Here is a 17,523-nt window from a genome sequence, read left to right as displayed (position 1 = left end):
TACCGTGTACTAGTAAATAAAGGGTGATTTGGTGATGGGTACTGGTCTCTGGTTATTTCACTATTGTTGGATGAATCCTTCATCCTCCCTGTTATATATCTTTGTTTTGATAATTATTTTCTTCAACAAACGTCTTTATCAACTGTTCTTTCTTTTAAACTCTCTCCCTCATCCATTCCAGCCAACTCTGACAAATTGATTTTCTTAAGCTATGGGAAGATTAAAGTCACCCATGATTATGCACTGTTTTATTTACATGTTATGATGTGGAGGTGCTGATGTTGGACAGGTGTCAACAAAATCAAACGTCACACAACACACAGTCCAACAGATTTCTATAAAATCACAAGCTTTCTGACCACTACTCCTTCGTGAGGTAAACACTTCACCTGATGAAGGAGCTGTGCTCCGAAAACTTGTGATTTTAAATAAGTCTGTTGGACCATAACCAGGTGTCTTGCGACTTTTGACTTTATTCACATGCTGTCATTATCTCCAGATTTATTTTCTGTTCTGCAGTATAGCTAATGTTAGGTGGCTTATCAACTACCCATACTGTGTTGTCTCCTCTTGTAATTTCTTACCTCCACTATTAAGAATTCTATACCTTCAAATCCAAGATTATTTCTCGCTATCATTCTTATTCCATCTTGTCCTAAGAAAAGTACCCATCACACTTTTAGTCCAGCCTGAACATTTGTTTTCCAAATTTGATCTGTTTGTGAACAAAACTTGATTGAGTTATTTTAAGAAATAACGAAGAGAATTGATGAGGGCAGAACAGTGGACATGATATATATAGATTTCAGTAAGGCAATTGATAAAATTCCTCATGGTACACTGGTTAGCAAGGTTAGATCACATGGAATACAGAGAGAACTAGTCATTTGATGCAGAACTGGCTTGAAGGTAGAAGACAGAGGGAGGTGGTGGTGGGTTGCTTTTCAGACTGGCGGACTGTGACAAGTGGTGTGCCACAAGGATCTGTGCTGGGTCCACAACGTTTCGTCATTTATAAAAATGATTTGCGTGTGAACATAGTTAAAAATCACACAACACCAGGTAATAGTCAAACAGGGAAGCACTAGCTTTGGAGCATTGCTTCTTCATCAGGTACCTGAGGAGCAGGGATCAAAAGTCACAGAATTTATAGCAAAAGATTGTAGTGTCATGCAACTGAAATGATATATTGAATACCCCTAGATTGCTGTTAAGTCTTCCATCTTTTAGAATGGGTTGCAGGTTTCAGTTCATTAATATCTAAATCACAGAACTTATTTTAAGTCACACTCTTGAGATAACTTAAGGTTTTATAAAAAAAGGTGACAGCTCAGACAATGCATTAAAGGTGTGAGGTTAGAGTCTGTTTGTAACCCAATCTTGAGTCAGACCGGTTCTATTTCCAAAGTAGGAATTTATAAAATTAGATTGGCTGCTTGCACTGACTGCCTGCAGATTGAACGCTTTTTGACCAAAATAGAATGTATCTGCAAATATAATTCTGCACATGCAAATTCACCCCATAGACTTATATGTGCATGTGAGCATGAAAGAGAGAGTGTGTGAGTGTGTGCATGTGAATGCACTTGGGAGAATGTGTTTGCATGTGTGCATGCTTGGTAAAGTGTGCATGTGAGTGTGATGGAGTATAAGCCTATGAGAGTGTGTGTATGAGAGAGAGCATGTGTATAAGAGAGGGTCTGCATGAGTATGTGAGTATTCAAGCATATATATATGTGTGTGTGTGTGTGTGTGTGTGCGCGCGCGCGCGCGCCTGTCTGAGAGAGTGTATAGTGTGGTGGAGTGACATAGCCTGCAGTGTGACATGAACCCAAGGTCCCGGTTGAGGCCATTCAAACTTGTTTATCATCTCTGCTTGGCCACTCTGCGTTGTTGCATATCCCAAAGTCCGCCTTGGAGGACTGATGTGAACATAGGCAGTTAGTAAGTTTACAGACGACACCAAATTTGGAGGTGTAGTGGACAGTGAAGAAGGTTACCTGAGAGTGCAATGGAATCTTGATCAGATGGGCCAATGAGCCAAGGATTGACAGATGGAGTTTAATTTAGATAAATATGAGGTGCTGCATTATGGACAGGCAAATCAGGACAGCGTTTAAACACTTAATGGTAAAGTCCTGGAGAGTGTTGCTGAACAAAGAAACCTTGCAGATTCATATTTCGTTGAAAGTCGAGTCGCAGGTAGATAGGATAGTGAAGAAGGCTATTGGTATGCTTTCCTTTATTGGTAGAGCATTGAGTAGAGGAGTTGGGAGGTCTTGTTGCAGCTGTACAAGACATTGGTTAAGCCACTTATGGAATGATGTGTGCAATTCTAGTCTCCCTGCTATCAGAAGGATGTTGTGAAACTTGAAAGGGTTCAGAAAAGAGTTACAAAGATGTTGCCAGATTGCAGGATTTGAGCTACAGGGAGAGGCTGAATAGGCTGGAGCTCTTTTTCCTGGAATATCAGAGGCTGAGGGATGATCTTATAGAAATTTATGAAATCATGCAGGGCATGGCTAGGGTGAATAGTCAAGGGTAGGGGAGTCCAAAACTAGCTGGCATGGGTTTAATGTAAGAAGGGAAAAGTTTAAAAAGAATGGAAGGGGCAGCTTTTTCACACAGAAGGTGGTGCATGTATGGAATGAACTGCCAGAGGAAGTGGTGGAGGTGGCACATTTGCAACATTTAAAAGGCATCTGGATGGGTATATGAATAGGAAGGGTTGGGAGGGATATGGACCGAATGCTGGCAAAAGGGATTAGATTTAAAGTTAGGATATCTGCGTGGCATGACCAACTCTGTTTCCGTGCTGTAAATCTCTATGACTCGGTAAGTCTCTGAAATGGCTGAAAGATTACACCCATTAACATTTGGATGTTAATTGTAAAATTTTTTCCTAAGTATCACGTGTTTAAGAAAAGAGCCAGTAACTTTATAGTTTTATTTAACCATTCTTTTCCCTTTGATCTATTTGTTGATGTTTATTCATGTTTGTACACTCCATTCTTGACACACTTGTATCATTACCCAAATAATTGCCACTATATCCTTGTGTTTTGTATGCTGAGATAATCCCTCTTCACAAACCTCTGCCCTTGGCACTCTTTAAAGCTCTCTCTACTTCTCTGTTTATTTGATTCACTAAGAGATTGGTCCCAGCACTGTTCAAATAAGTTCATCCGAACAAAACAATTCCCTTCTTCATCAGTACTGGTGCCAGCGCCCTGTGAACTGAAACTCCATTCCTCTCACACCAATCATTAATCTGCATCTTCAACTCCTTGGGAGAAGAAAGGGATGGATGAAGGAAAGAGGGAGGAAGGAAGGAGAAAGGGAGAGGGGACAGTGAGATAGGTATGGAGCATGGGCAAGTTGAAAGAGAGAGGTAGGAGAAAGTTCAGGGAGAAAGAGGGGAGGAAGGTTGAAGGAGGTGGACAGAAAGAGGCAGGGAGAAGGAGAGTAGAGAGAGAGTGAATGGAAGAGAGGAAGAAGGAGAGTGGGATTGGAAGAAAGTGGAGAAGGGAAGAGGGGGTGATGGATGAAGGAGAGGGCAATAGGGGTAGAGGGCATTAGGAAAGGATGGAGTGATGGAAGTGTGTGGTGACAGGGTAGGTGTTTGAGGAGAAGGAAGGGATGAAGCTAGAGTTGGGATTGTGAGGAAGTGGGGAGGACTGGGAAGAGGAGGGAGAAACTAGAGGAAGGGCAGGATGCATGGGCAAGGGGATTAAGGAAAGGCTAATGCTGGAGGGAGTGGGAGAGGATTGGTGAGAGACAATTTAAGAAGGAGTGAAAAGTGGAGAGGGATGGGTGGGATTGAAGAAAGATGGAAGGGCCTGTAGAAAAGTTGGAAGGAAAGGTAGAAGAAAGAGGGGAATAGGATAAAGCAAGGTGGAAAATGAGCATGATTGCTGATTAATGTGTGGAGGACATATAGGTTGCATAGGGAGTGGTTGGATGAGGGAGGAAAGGGGGCTTATTGGGGAAGAGATTGGTTTAGGGAGGAAGGGAAATGAGGGGAAGAGGGAAATCTTTTAAGAGCAAAGCCACAAAAACAAGGAGAATGAAGCAAAACTAGGGTGATGGATATAGAAGAGAACTAAGAGGAAGAACTTTGATTTCTGTCACTCTGAAATTGCACTGGTGCATTCATCTGAACTCATCTTTCCTTTTCGTCCTGTCCCTTCTCCTCTCTTCTCCAATATTCTGAAGCGAGCATTCCTTCTGTGAGACCAGGTGAAGTAGTGATTTATATGTATTGCTTTCAATTTTGTATCCTATATTAGCTGATCACGTTGCAGTCTCCTCTACATTGAGACCTCCAACCATAGATTTGCTACTGCTTGCAGTTTACCTGATTTTATTTTGTAAGCATCACTATGATATTCTGGTGGTGTTTCACTTTTAATTCTCCACCTTGGAGAATTATGCTGACCTTTCTGTCCTTTACCAGTAAAGCTCAATGAAAGTATGTGGAACAGCACCTCATCTTTTGATTAGATTCTCTACAACCTTCTGGTCCTAAATTTAATAATTTCAGACTGTAACCTCATTTGGTTGCCTGTGCATAGTTTGCTTTTTTTTCTTTTTCTCGTATTTTTGCTTTCTCACAGTATTGCACCTGCTTTAGGCATATCTTCTGTTTCATTGTTTCCTTTTGCCCCATAGGAGATAGTGAGGACGACAGATGCTGGTAAGTCAATGTTGATAAAGTGTAGTGCTGGAAAAGCACAGCACATCAGGCAGTGTTTGAGGACTAAGAGAGTCTTAACCCTTCATCAGGAATCTTTTCCACTCATCACAATTCTCCATGGCCCTGAAAGAATAGTTCAATATCTTCTATCTTCTACAATATATTACACCATCCTTCTATCCTTTTCCCACCTAACCCCTGGACAAAACCTATCATACCTCAAACTTATCCCAGTCTGTGGGCAGCACGGTGGCACAGTGGTTAGCACTGCTGTCTCACAGCGCCTGAGACCCGGGTTCAATTCCCGACTCAGGCGACTGACTGTGTGGAGTTTGCACGTTCTCCCCGTGTCTGCGTGGGTTTCCTCCGGGTGCTCCGGTTTCCTCCCACAGTCCAAAGATGTGCGGGTCAGGTGAATTGGCCATGCTAAATTGCCCGTAGTGTTAGGTAAGGGGTAAATGTAGAGGTATGGGTGGGTTGCTCTTTGGCGGGTCGGTGTGGACTCGTTGGGCTGAAGGGCCTGTTTCCACACTGTAAGTAATCTAATCTGATGAGAGGACCTGGACTTGTAACATTAATTTTGTTTCTACGCTATTTGCCTGACCTAGTCAGTGTGTTTCTGGCATTTTCTCTTAAGATTTCAGAAAACTGACTTATGGGAAATCATTTCAGATCATGCTCTGAAGCTTCTAATGAAATAAAGCCGACTAAATCAAAATTGTTAATTATAGATTAAAATTATTGACAAATTTCTAATATTACAAAATAATCCCAGTGTGAGTCAACTTTCAAAGTTAAATATATTGTTACATTTAATAACCAAATAAATAATGTTTAATTGTGAAAAAGAGATTTGTTGCTATAGCATTGTAAAGTGCTGATATATGATTATTGCAACCATCATTTCTAATAAATTTGTTTTTGTATCTAGGTGTATCTTCATACATAATCAGAATATTATGGTAGTTACTATTTCTTAACTGTTCATTCTCCCAAAATTACACATGGTGAATCAACAGAAAGTGTAGTTAGAGTATTTAGAGCAATGTTCAGGTTCCATTGTTGTTTCGAGGTTAGATAATTTAGAGAGGTTAGGTAGAACACAATTAAGTGAGATGGAGACAGAATAGAATGGGAGGAAGATCAAGGTAGTGAATGGGCACATTGTTAATGATGCCAGAGGGCCAATTAGTGGAAAGAAGAAGAAAAGATCTCAATCTTGACTGAGGAATTCCTCCAAGATATGTTCAAAATGCATATTGATATTTGTGAATGTTAATTGAGAAAAGCAAGTTAGACAAGTGAAAATAGAGTCAAAGGCTTGTATGCAAGACATGATAAATGTGGAGATAGAAGTGGCTGACACAGGGATGGGCTCACAGGCCTGATCATTTGGTCCTTTGAGTCCATATCAACCCTCTGACAAGCATCCCACCCAGACCCAAGACCCCTACCTGTAAGCCTGCATTTCCCGTGGCTAACTCACCTGGTCTGCACATCTCTAGACACTATGGGCAATTTACCATGGCCAATCCACCTAACCTGCACATTTTTTGACTGTGGGAGGAAACCCATGCTGACATGGGGAGAATGTGCAAACTCCACACAGACAGTTGCCCAAGGCTGGAATCAAACCCAGGTCCCTGGCACTGTGAGCCTACAGTGCTGACTACTGTGCCACCCTGACTTGTGCCTTGTAGATGGTTGTCAGACTTTGAGGAAACAGAAGGTGAGTTACGTATCATTCAATTCCCACCCACTGACTTGCTCATGTCAAACAGCATATGTATGCTTGGTCCAGTTTAGCTTCTCGTCAATGATAACCTCCCAGTGATAACCTCCCAATAATATTGCCAAATCAGTCAAAATTGCTTTGATGTCACCTCTCTTCCCCATATTTGGACCAAGGCTGTATTGAGGTTAGGAGCTGGGAGGTCTTGATGAAACCCAAACTGAGCATCAGTGAATGGATTATTACTGTGTGATTGCCCCTTTATGGCACTGTTACCATCACCTTCCATCACTTCACTGTTTGAGAATAGACTGATAGCACTGTGATTGGCCACATTGGATTTGTGCTGCTTTTTGTGCACAGATGCCAGTGTTATAACTACTTGACTAAGTGTGTGGCAAGTCCTAGAGCACATCTTCAGTACTATTGCTGAGTATTACCAGGCCCATAAAATTTGGAGTATCCTGTGCATTCTCGGCATCATGTGGATTGAATCAAGTTGACTGAAAACTGGCAACTGTGACTCTGGGAAATTCAAGAGCTTGTCAAAGTGGATCATTCTCTCAGACATTCTGGCTGAATATAGTTGCAAATTTTTTGGCCTTGTTTTTTGCGATGATGTGCTAGGCTCATCAATTGAGGGCGCAAGTGTCTATGAAGCCTCCTCCTCCTCCTCCTTTTCATTGTTTAATTAGAGATTAAAAGGCTGAAACTCGAATGCTTTCCACTTTGATGAGGATCCCCCCCATACTGATACTGTATAGGCAGAACATAAAAATTCACCTTTTCCCATTTTTATGCTACCTTACAGAAAAATATCTTGCCATACAAACTTCAACATTATTTAAAATATAGTATATTGTATTCTAGAAATTTTAAATGAAACACAGTCCTAATTTAAAAGAAATATAAGCTTATTTTGTATTTCATCCAGAATAATGATGATCTTGTACAAGTAAAGACTGTCTTCAAGATGTCATTATTTCTTCATCAATATTCCTCCATGATCTAAACTGGAAATAATAATTGTCTTGTGTGATTTGCATGTTGTATGCCCCAATCTTCTGATAAACATACGTTGCAATCTGTAGGGAGCAAAGGTTAGTAAATCATTGTAAGATGAACATACGCAATGAATCATAAAAGTGGAAAAAAACTAGTGAACATAAAACTGAAATCAAAATTTTCAGCTACTTTTGGAGGAAACAGCACATTTTTGTGATATGGTGGGATCCTCATCAAACTGGCAAGTGAACTAGTTCAGTGCAGGCAAATATAATGAACATGCATGGCTTGTCTGAAAATCTGAAATTAGTTACAAAGGAATTTCTATGTATGGCCAAAGGGTGCAGGAAAGGGCCAGATGAAGATACAAACGTTGTCTCTTGAAGAGCTGTCATTAGTGGAATGATGAACAACTGCCACCCAAAATCAAAAACAAGAGAAAAGTAAGATGAAACCAAAACTAAAAAGGGGAAACAAAATGGGGGTAAAGGTTGAGTTTGAAATTGTTGAAATGTGGAAAGCGGTGAAATGCCTGTTCAAAAGATGCAGCTGATTCCTCAGGCTGGAGGTGACAGATGGCAGAGGATGATCCTTTGAACATGGAGGTGGGTGGAAGGTGAGCACTTATCTTGGTTGTGAAGGAGGGGGGAAGGGTGACAGTAAAAATGCAGGAAATGGAAAGTACCCATCTGATGGCCCTGTCAATCATTGTGTTGAAGGTGGGAGGAATCCTCAGCTGATGAGAAGGGAAGACATACTAGAGGTGCTGGCAGGATTATTGAATAAAATCATGGGCGATGGTGTTTGTCCAGCAACCAAACTTGTGAGCATATTGTTCTCCTTTAGCAGGCAACCAGGCAGCTGTTGCCTGAGATCTGGTTTGGTGCAACATTAAACATGAATTTTGAAAAGGTGTCATGATATGAAGAAAACATAACTTTATGAGTAAAGTCAATGTGACTGCAACAAATAGTTAATTTTATAAAATGGTTATTAAAAATGTTAAATAGCAGAGCCAACTAATGCAGTGTTACTTTTTTTCAGCTTAAGAAACACAGCTAAAGAGATGCTAACTACACATCAAGTCCTGGTTATTAGGGAGAGGGGAGGTAACTGGATGCTGAGTAGAGGTAGCTGCTTCATTTTACCGTGGTTGCATGGAGATGCATGGATCTGTTAACTGTCAATTTCAGCTAGCGGATTAAACTCTTACCAGCAGGTAGACTCCAACTGGTCGAGGTGTTGCCATGTGATGTGCAGCAGGGATTAGCAGTCTCCATACTCTCCATGAAAAAGGTTCAATGTCTGCACAAATTCCATTTGGTCCACAAAACAGGATCCTGTGCATGAATACGTTGCCTAACTGATAACTTTAAATTGGTTTCTTTTTTTTTTTGGCCACCCAGAGTGTTGTGGAGGCTAGAAGGTGGATGTTGAAACCTCATCAGATTGACAAATACACTTGGATGTACACCAGACATGCTATAACCCACTGATAACGTACGAAAAGTTGGGAAAATGGGATTAGCTGGTCAACTGATTTTCAACCAGCAAGTACACAATGAGACATTGACCTCATGTGCTGCACAGTTTTCATTATTAATGTGAAACAGTAATTTGATCAATTTGAGAAATTTGAAGATTGAGAGTGATAAGCCACGTTCTTCATCTATTAGAGCTTATATTTTAGAATTTGGCAAGGGCCAATTGCAAACTGTAACAAACATGGGGTGATTTTCCATTGAATTTTCTGATAGTTTGTGTTGGGTTTTTCAGGGTTTCCTTGATTTCCATGGGTGAATGAGAGACCCACCCATGGAAATTCCTCATTGGAATATTACATGGCTGTTGTAAGCTTTTTATTTCATTAAATACTTGTCTGACTTGTTGAAAAGCATATGTGGACACAAAGTTCATATGTGTAACAGAATTTCTTACCACATAGCCTATGAGTACAGCTATGGACAGGAGCAGAACAGCAGCTATGACAATGGTGATGATCATCCAGGTTGGTATTGACACAACTGCTTTACTTGTTGTGTTTAAGGCCATTGTAGAGGATAACACCTTCATTTCTGCAGAAGCAATTTCAATTATCCATAAGAATAAAGTAAAAGAAATCACCCATGCTTTCTTAAAAGTTCCATATTAACCACACGACTACTTGAACTAATAGATGAGTCGCATTTGAATATTTACTAGCAGGTGGCGTTGTATCTGACTCAATGGAAGATGGTTGTGATTGCTGGAGGCTAGTAATCACAGGCCCAAGCTATCATTGCAGGAAGCATCCAAAGCCTAATATCTTCAACTATAGCATCACTAAGTATCATTTCATCCTAGTCAGGAAAATGGAAGTTCACTAATAATTCTACTTGTTAAGTTCTACTCACAAGTTGCTACAGTAAAGAAACAGCCTAAGACAATCTACCTCAGAACCTGGAAAACACCTTAGCTTGTGTTGACATATGGAGTCATACAAACATAGAGTTATACAGCATGGAAACAGACCCCAAAATTAATCTATTCCCATTTGGCAGCATTTGGCCCATATCCCTCTAAACCTTTCCGATTCATGAACTCATCCAGAATGTTTTTAAATGTTGTTATTGTACCAGTTTCCACCACTTCCTGTGGCAGCTCATTCCGTACACGTACCACCCTCTGCGTGAAATTGTGTCCCTTAGGTCCCTTCTAAATCTTTCCCCTCTCATATTAAAACTATGACCTCTTGTTTGGACTCCCCTACCTGGGAAAAAGGTATCAGCTATTTAGCCTAGCCATGCCCCTCATGAATTTATAAACCTGTATGAGGTCACTGCTCAGCCTCAGGCAGGTGGGACTAGTTTAGTTTAGGAACATGGTCAGCCTGGACTAGTTGGATTGATAGGTCTGTCTCACTGTACTCTGATGTAACCTTCTTCACTGTCCACTACACAACAATTTTGCCATGCCAGTCCTTGTGGCGGATTGCTGGCCACAGGCATCTGGTACAAAAATACAAGCCTCCATCTCCACTCTGTTTCCTACCGTCAAACCAATTTAGTATCTAAATGGCTAGCTCCCTCTGGATTCCATATGATCTAACCATGTTTTTCAGTTTACCACGTCGAATGCCTTTCTGAAGTCCATATAGACAATGTCCACCTCTCTGCCTTCACCAAATTTTTTGTTACTTCTTCAAAAAACTTAGTATTCAAAAAATATTGTAGATAACATTAAGTGGCATAGAATTGAAATAGAAGGACCACTTCAAACAAGAGAAAATCCAGTCATCTGTTTTAATCTTAAATTGCAGCAGCATCACTTAGTTGCTCTCTGCTATAATGCTTAGGGTTGCCATTACATAGAAGCTCAAATAAGTTTCCCCGTCAATATTGCAGCTGCAAGATGAGGGCAGAGGCTGAGAAGTCTGATGAGTTGCTCACTTCCTGATCCCTCAAAACCTGTTGGCGTCCGAAAGCCTCAAGTTAAGACAGTGAAAACGTACGTACTATCCACCTGGATGGATGGAGCTTCAAAAACATTCAAGAAACTTGAAGCCATCCAGGAAAGAGCATTTTATTTAACAATTGTCATTTTGCTTAATATCTACACCTTCCATCATGTTGTGGCAGCTGGACTACACATGCTCCCCCTACCTCACCTCACCCAAACACACATCTTGCTAGTCTTAGACCCCTGATGTAGGCAGAAAGCTGGATAAGACAGTGAAGGCAGGAATTTACAGAGCTGAGGAAAATGGAAAAGTGGGACCTCAAAGCTAGTACTTTCTGGATTCCTCCTGGTACCATATGTTGGAACAGATGTAGGAAAATAAAGCTGATGACTACATAGCTGGAGAGATGCCAGAAAGAATGTACCCTAACATCACTGTGACCAATATCCGCATTGTGGATTTTGCTTGTGCTGTTGAGGATGTCTTAAATAGCTTGGCCAGGGTTTGGGACTTTCAGGGTAGATTCAGAAGAATAGAAAAAAGTTGCAAAATTAGTAAGTATATTCAAAAGGCAGAAGAAATGATGGTTAGAAAATATAGAACAAAGGAATTGACAGGTTATGTGGTATGTACTTTAGCGCAAGAGATCCATGGAATAAGGTAGTTGAACGAAGAGCTTGGGAGCATGATATTATAACCGTTACTGAGAAGTTAGTGAGTTTTGAGGAGATTTGTAGCTCAGGTTGAGTTTCTGGATGTAGGTTTGCTCGCTGAGTTGGAAGGTTCATTTTCAGATGTTCCATTACCGTACTAGATAACATCTTCAGTGAGCCTGCGGATAAAGCACTACTGATGTTTCCTGCTTTCTATTTATATGTTTGGGTTTCTTTGGGTTGCTGATATCATTTTGTGTGGTGATGCCATTTCCTGTTCTTTTTCTCAGGGGGTGGTAAATGGAATCCAAGTCAATGTGTTTGTTGATAGAGTGCTTCGAGGAATCCTTGTGCATGTCATTGTTTGGCTTGTCCTAGGATGGATGTGTTGTCCCAGTTGAAGTGGTGTCCTTCCTTATCTGTATGTAAGGATATTAGTGAGAAGTGGCTGAAAGGGTTGGAAAGGAATTCCAACTCTGGACAAAACCCACCAGAAAGGAAGGAGTCAGGAATCACGACTTCATTGGATTCTCCTGCTCAGAAGATGCACAGAACGTCAGTTGGTTATCACCAACACACTGTTCTGCCAAAAAGGAAGTTCAGGACTTCATGGAGGCCTTCATAATAAGAGCATTGGTTTATGATCCCAAGACCAAAAGGACATCCTCGTTAGTAAAGGCATGAGCAGTGCAAATGACTGCTGGACAGACCATTGGCTCCTCTGCTCCTGTTTGTCCATCAACCATCACTAGAAACAACTGAAGATTAAGTAACCATTTAGAAAAAAAAGTTCAACGTTGAGCAGCTTCAAGACCTGAAAATGGCTGGCAAACTTTCAACAATGTCTTCACCAAAATCTTCAAAACATTCATTTTAATGCAATGTAAGAAATCTGGAAAGAACTGAACACAGCTATAGAACATAGAACAATACAGTGCAGAACAGGCCCTTTGGCCCTTGATGTTGTGGTGACCTGTGAACTATTCTCAGCTCGGCCCCCTACACTATCCCCAAATCATCCATGTGCTTACCTAAGGATTGTTTAAATCTCCCTAACATGGCTGAGTTGACTACGTTAGGAGGTAGGGTATTCCACGCCCTTGCCACTCTCTGCATAAAGAATCTGCCTCTGTTATCTGTCTTAAATCTATCCCCCCTCAATTTGTAGATATGCCCTCTCATACAAGCTGATGTCATCATCCTAGGAAAAAGACTTCCATTGTCTATCCTATCTAATCCTCTGACCATCTTGTATGTCTCTATCAAATCCCCTCTTAGCCTTCTTCTTTGCAATGAGAACAGACCCAAGTCTCTCAGCCATTCCTCATAAGACCTTCCCTCCACACTGGCACCATCCTTGCAAATCTCCTCTCCACCTTTTCCAATGCTTCCACATCCTTCCCGAAATATGGGGACCAGAACTGCACACAATATTCCAAGTGCGGCCGCACCAGTGTTTTGTATAGTTGCAGCATGATATTGTGGCTCCGGTACTCAATCCCTCTATGAATGAAACCTAACACATTGTATGCCTTCTTAACAGCACTATCTACCTGGGTGGCAACTTTCAGGGATCTATGTACATGGACTTCAAGATCCTCCTGCACATCCACACTACCAAGAATCTTTTTGTTGACCCAGTACTCTGCCTTCCTGTTATTCTTCCCAAAGTGCACCACCTCACGTTTAGCTGCATTGAACTCCATTTGCCACCTCTCAGCCCAATTCTGCAGTTTATTCAAGTCTCCCTGCAACCTGTAACATTCTTCCAAACTGTTCACGACTCCACCAACTTTAGTGTCACCTGCCACCTACGCCTGCGTCTAAGTCATTTATAAAAATGACAAACAGCAGTGGTCCTAAAACAGATCCTTGTGGCACATCCTGGAGTAACCGAACTCCAGGCTGAATATTTTCCATCAACCACCACTCGCTACCTTTTTTCAGAAAGCCTGTTTCTAATCCAAACTGCTAAATCATCCTCAGAGGAGGAAGTGCTGGATGTCTTGAAACGGTTAAAGGTGGATAAATCCCCAGGACCTGATCAGGTGTACCCGAGAATTCTGTGGGAAGCTGGAGAAGTGATTGCTGGACTTCTTGCTGAGATATTTGTATCATCGGTAGTCACAGGTGAGGTGCCAGAAGACTGGAGGTTGGTAAACGTGGTGCCACTGTTTAAGAAGGGTGGTAAGGACAAGCCAGGGAACTATAGACCAGTGAGCCTGACCTCAGTGGTGGGCAAGTTGTTGGAGGGAATCCTGAGGGACAGGATGTACATGTATTTGGAAAGGCAAGGACTGATTCGGGATAGTCAACATGGCTTTGTGCGTGGGAAATCATGTTTCACAAACTTGATTGAGTTTGTTGAAGAGGATTGATGAGGGCAGAGCACGAGATGTGATCTATATGGACTTCAGTAAGGTGTTCGACAAGGTTCCCCATGGGAGACTGATTAGCAAGGTTAGATCTCATGGAATACAGGGAGAACTAGCCATTTGGATACAGAACTGGCTCAAACATAGAAGACAAAGGGTGGTGGTGGAGGGTTGTTTTTGAGATTGGAGGCCTGTGACCAGTGGAGAGCCACAAGGATCAGTGTTGGGCCCTCTGCTTTTTGTCATTTACATAAATGATTTGGATGCGAGCACAAGAGGTACAGTTAATAAGTTTGCATTTGACACCAAAATTGGAGGTGTAGTGGACAGCGAAGAGGGTTACCTCAGATTACAACAGAATCTGGACCAGATGGGCCAATGGGCTGAGAAGTGGCAGATGGAGTTTAATTCAGATAAATGCAAGGTGCTACATTTTGAGAAAGCAAATCTTAGCAGGACTTATGCACTTAATGGTAAGGTCCTAGGGAGTGTTGCTGAACAAAGAGACCTTGGAATGCAGGTTCATAGCTCCTTGAAAGTGGAGTCACAGGTAGATAGGATAGTGAAGAAGGCATTTGGTATGCTTTCTTTTATTGTTCAGAATATTGAGTACAGGGGTTGGGAGGTCATGTTGCGGCTGTACAGGACATTGGTTAGGCCACTGCTGGAATATTGCGTGCAATTCTGGTCTCCTTCCTATCGGAAAGATGTTGTGAAACTTGAAAGGGTTCAGAAAAGATTTCCAAGGATGTTGCCAGGGTTGGAGGATTTGAGGGATAGGCCGTACAGGCTGGGGCTGTTTTCCCTGGAGTGTTTGAGGCTGAGGGGTGACCATATAGAGGTTTACAAAATTATGAGGGGCATGGATAGTGTAAATAGGCAAAGTCTTTTCCCTGGGGTCGGGGAGTCCAGAACTAGAGGGCATAAGTTTAGGGTGAGAGGGGAATGATATAGAAGAGACCTAATGGGCAACCTTTTCACATAGAAGGTGGTATGTGTATGGAATGAGCTGCCAGAGGAAGTGGTGGAGGCTGGTACAATGGCAATATTTAAGAGGCATTTGGATCGGTATATGAATAGGAAGGGTTTGGAGGGATATGGCCCAGGTGTTGGCAGGTACGACTAGATTGGGTTGGAATATCTGGTCGGCATGGACAGGTTGGACCAAAGGGTCTGTTTCCATGCTGTACATCTCTATGACTCTAATCCTTTCCAAAACCTTTCCTACAACAGAAATAAGGCTCACTGGTCTATAATTACCTGGGTTATCTCTACTGCCCTTCTTGAACAAGGGCACAATATTTCCAATCCTCCAGTCCTCTGGTACTAAACCTGTAAACAATGATGACTCAAATCTCAAAGCCAAGGGCTCTGCTATCTCCTCCCTAGCTTCCTAGAGAATCCACGGATAAATCCCATCTGGCCCCGGTTACGTGTCTACTTTCACTCCTTCTAGAGTTGATAACACCTGTTTGTAACTACCCTCGATCCTTTCTAGTCTAATAACTTGTGCCTCATTCTTCTCCTCTACAATATTCTCCTTTTCCGAGTGAAAACCAATGAGAAATGTTCGTTTAGCACCTCTCCGATCTCCAGAGGGTCCACACTCAACTTCCCACTTCTGTACTTTGATTGGCTCTATTCCTACCCTAATCATCCTTTTATTCCTCACATACCTACAGAAAGCTTTAGAGTTCTCCTTTATTTTATTTGCTAAAGACTGCTCATGTCCTCTCTTTGCTCTTCTTAACTCTCTCTTTAAATGCTTCCTAGCTGATCTATAACTCTCCATCGCCTCATCTGTACCATCTTGCCTCATCAACACATAAGCCTCCTTCTTCTTCTTAACAAGAGATGCAATTTCTGTTGTAAACCACGGTTCCCTTACCTTATCACTTCCTCCCTGCCTGACAGGGACATACGTATCAAGGACACACAATATCTGTTCCTTAAACCAGCTCCACATTACCCTGCATTTTGCTACCCCATTCTATGCATCCTAATTCTTGCCTAATTGCATTATAATTGCCCTTGCCCTATCGATAACTCTTCACTTGTGGCATTTACCTATTCCTTTCCATCGCTAAACTAAACATAACTGAATTATGGTTACTCTCTCCAAAGTGCTCAGCAACAACTAAATCAAACACCTGGCCTGGTTCATTACCAAACACCATATCCAGTGTGGCCTTCCCTCTTGTCGGCCCTTTGACATACTGTGTCAGGAAACCCTCCTGTATACATTGGACAAAAACCGATCTATCCAACATACTAGAGTGATAGCATTTATATAGTGTAGAAACCTGTAGATACAAGACCATGAATCACTAAGATTGGTTTGATGAGAATAATCACATCATCTGTTACTGATTCACCTTTAGGACTCCACTATGCAGCGGTGCTGTCAAATAACACTTGTGTTGGAGATTAAAGTCCTCCATTCCTGAAGAAGGGCTCATGCCCGAAACATCGATTCTCTTGCTCCTTGGATGCTGCCTGACCTGCTGCACTTTTCCAGCAACATGTTTTCAGCTCTGAACTCCAGCATCTGCATTCCTCACTTTCTCCATTGAAGTCCTACACACAAAATACATTCCATGTGCATAGCAGCCTTAGTCTGCCTCAGTACTACGTAATTATCCTAGACTGTTTGTCAAAATTGAGCCTATCTTCTGCCGAAGACTTTGTGTGACTGCTATTTTCCACTTAGTATCAGTAGCTTAATCTAACACTAATAAGAAGGATTGGTCACAGTGAATCTATCAACAACATTGCAGATGGTTTAGCTACACCATATCACAGATGGTATGAGTGGTGAAGATCCTGACAAAATATATAACTTGTCATTCAGGAGAATTGATCATAGAAATAAGAAAGTGATTCTATGATTGAGGTGTTCTAATTGTTCTGAGACAACGAACTAAATTACTGTAGATCCCATCAACTCTGGTGAGGTTGGGTTTGTATTGTAGCAGTGGTTTGAGATGTAATGGCTGTTCAGCTAGATGCTTATATAATAAACGGTGAATGATTTGCAGTTACATCTTTGTTTTAATTATACAAACAAATCAGAATTACTTACCCTTTGAAGATACAAGTGTTATCCTTGTGGATGTGTGCACTGTCAATTTACTTAGAAAAAGAGATGCAGAATGTGATGATCCCATATCTGTCTCAGTTGTTGCAGATTGACTTGTTGCTGCATTTGCTTTTGATGGTACTACATCTGATGCTTCTGCAAAGGGAAGCGTACTTTAGATTCACAATCAACATATTTGATATAATACAAGATTAAAATGAAAATGTAACTAAATTTGTCTGTCAATACTGAAGCAATTGTGATTGTTGGTGGACAGGAATAAACAAAATAGGACTCAGAGTAAATCATTTGTTCACAGATTCTGCTCTCAGTAGGATCATGGTTGGCATGTTTATATTTTAAATTTCCCATTTACTCCTGATAACCTTAGATTCTTGCCAGTCAAGGAAATCAATCTGTTGCTTCCTTAAAAATATTTAATGATCTCACCAGCTTCTGAAAGAGCAAGTTCAAAAGTTGCAACCCTCTGAGAAAACAAAAATCTTCTCAACTCTGTCCCAAAAGTGCGATCTCTAATTTTAGA

At 41.4% G+C, this 17,523-nt stretch overlaps 1 long non-coding RNA gene across 1 annotated transcript; it reads right to left on the bottom strand.

The window, feature by feature from the left end:
• Positions 1–7,427: 7,427 nt before the first annotated feature.
• On the bottom strand, positions 7,428–17,030 carry LOC132818732 (uncharacterized). The gene is made up of 3 exons (XR_009645018.1): positions 16,983–17,030; positions 9,372–9,508; positions 7,428–7,513 (listed from the first exon to the last, which is right to left on the bottom strand). It is a non-coding gene; the product is annotated as an uncharacterized LOC132818732 (long non-coding RNA).
• Positions 17,031–17,523: the final 493 nt, after the last annotated feature.

This window comes from Hemiscyllium ocellatum, chromosome 1 (genome assembly GCF_020745735.1).
Source record: "Hemiscyllium ocellatum isolate sHemOce1 chromosome 1, sHemOce1.pat.X.cur, whole genome shotgun sequence".
Taxonomy (NCBI): domain Eukaryota; kingdom Metazoa; phylum Chordata; class Chondrichthyes; order Orectolobiformes; family Hemiscylliidae; genus Hemiscyllium; species Hemiscyllium ocellatum.
Note: the sequence above shows the minus strand (reverse complement) of the source record. Positions and strands in the feature narration are given on the sequence as shown.